We start from the raw sequence: 2,500 nt of genomic DNA on the forward strand, positions 1-2,500 counted from the left end.
GTGTTTAAAAGTTGCAAAAACCTCATTTTACATTTGCTTATATATGTATTTATCTTTCTTTTTAAACGAATGTCGTATGTAAACTTTCTCTTGAATCGACATGAAAAAATGTCGTACAAGACTTCAAGGTAAAACCTTCACACTGAACCTATGTCTGAGACTCTGACCAGCTCCTGATCAGTCACTTTAATATTAAGATATCAAGACCAACTGCCATCGATGTGGACTGGGTGAGGGTTGTACCGTTCTTGAGTTTGATTGATGTAATACAATCTCTGAAGGATGAGTTCCCACATTACATTGTCTAGGCCAATTCTACACCTGCTGTATTCGACGACTTGACTGACACGCTGCCTTGGTGGAAGGCTACCGCGCAGGATGTACCATGTTGGGCTGGTGCTGTGCAGAAGATGGTTCTCGTACAACGGTCATCAGCTACTGCAGAGCGGTTTTTTTCTTTGCTGGTCACCATGTTTGGGGACCAGAAGCGTGAGGCCTTGAGGCAGCCTTGATGCTACGCATAAAAAGTCGCTAGTTTGGAGGCTAAAGTAACATGTCGATAGTTTTGTATTTTGTTGATTTGGAAATCAGCACAACGGAAATACTGTGTGGAAATTGTTCTTGTTCTAATTATGTATCTTGGACTGAAGAGCTGTGCAGCTTTAAACAAGGCCACAGACTGCGACACGGTTGGATCAGTTGGATCAGTGTTAAGGCGTGAAATATGTAAACACAGGCTGGAGACATTGATGGAGCCCATAGTTGTACCACTGATACTGTAGGGCTGGGCTGAGAGGAAAGAGCTCTTGCACTGCAGCTGTCAACTTGGATAAATGCTTTAAGCTGCTCATTTATTTATTTATCTAATCTTTATTTAACCACGGTACAATTCATCAGCAATATAAAACCGTATGTACAATTGAAAAATTTAAAACCAAGTATAGATAAAACTGTGTAAACTACATTAACTATCTTACTCAATATCAAAAAATAAAAGCTGCTTTCCATGAATGCCGTGTTTAGAATATTGGCCTAGATAACCTCTTTAATTGTGCAGTCGTTTGAATTGACTGAAGGACTCTGCTTTCCTTAGTTCTAATGGCAAACTGCGCCACTATAGCTAAAGCTGTTTTTGTAGTAGTTTGTGCGCGGTTGCGGAACCTTTACCTTATTCACAGAGTCTCTCAAACAATAACCAGAGTCGCGATGGACAAATTTCGAGCAGAGATACTCAGGTGCTAGTCCCTGTAGGGATTTAAATACCATTGTTGCTTTTTCAATTTGCCTTTGAGAGACTAGGGATTACCATCCTAAGAGTTCAAATAAATTCTTGACATCAGCGTCATAGTTAGAGTACGTCAAGACACGGGCTGCTCTGTTTTGTAGTTTCTGCAGTTTGTCCTGCAAAGTTACTCCACAGTTACCCCAATGAAGCTTTTGATAGGCAATGAAGAATAGGTCACCATCCCCTTCCAAAGTGCACGTTGCTTTAACGAACCTCTCCAGTTCCATCAACACTGCCAGCTCTTGTCTGAGTTTTGTAGGGTATTGCTGCTTGACATCTTTTAAATTCCGTTGTGAAGCGTTTGCTAATTCTTCGTCACTTCCTAGGAATACAGGAACATACCTCCATTCCTCAAATACCACTTTGAGACATTCCCAGAGGCTCCACCATCGAGTGGCGTTGTATCTTGGCATCTCTCGTCCTTGGATGTTTTTGAAAGCCCGGCTTGCTTTCATGCTGGTGGTAAACATTCCATTCCACAACGACATAAATGATGTAACTGCTGAGGTGACACATTTGGTACAAACACGCGATCTAAAAAGTGGGACATACACCCGACATCCATCATATCTGGGTACAGAATAGACACTGTTCTAAGAGCCTTACTGTGTTCACTGGGGCGCGATCTCTCACCCAGCTTCCAGTGCAGAACTTCAATAATTATTTTGGCAAATTCGTCACCATTAACAGAGCTCTTAACGAGTTGACATCGCACTAGGCGCATTTTGACTTCCCATTCATGGACATAACGGATCAACATAGTCAGAGCTTCCCCATCTCTAGTCGTTCCATCAAATATAATTGATACATCCTTTCCCAGTGTTCTTTGGCAATAGATTTGTACTCCTCTTCGAGGATGAAAGGGATAAGCTCTCGCATGTTTGACGGAGAGGTGAGGGTCACACCTGCTTCTTGAAAGTCTCTAAAGTACTCAAGTCGGTAAAGGGGAGTCCCACTCTTCAAGAAGGCTTGCACAATCTTTATTCGATATACTAGTAGGCGTGGGTAGCGTTTCTCCCTTTGGATGGTGGTCTTTGTCAAACTTGTCCAATGCCTCAGCAATGTCCATTTCCCTTTTCTTTGCTTTGGCAAGCTTTTCTTTGTTTGCACTGTGCGTTTTACTCGTGATATGGCCTTTAATAACTGATTTAGTCACAGATAGTTCTTCTTTACAAGCCTACAGAAGAAAACGATATTGCTAACCACTTTAAAAGA

Source organism: Montipora capricornis, chromosome 4, assembly GCF_036669925.1.
Source record: "Montipora capricornis isolate CH-2021 chromosome 4, ASM3666992v2, whole genome shotgun sequence".
NCBI lineage: Eukaryota > Metazoa > Cnidaria > Anthozoa > Scleractinia > Acroporidae > Montipora > Montipora capricornis.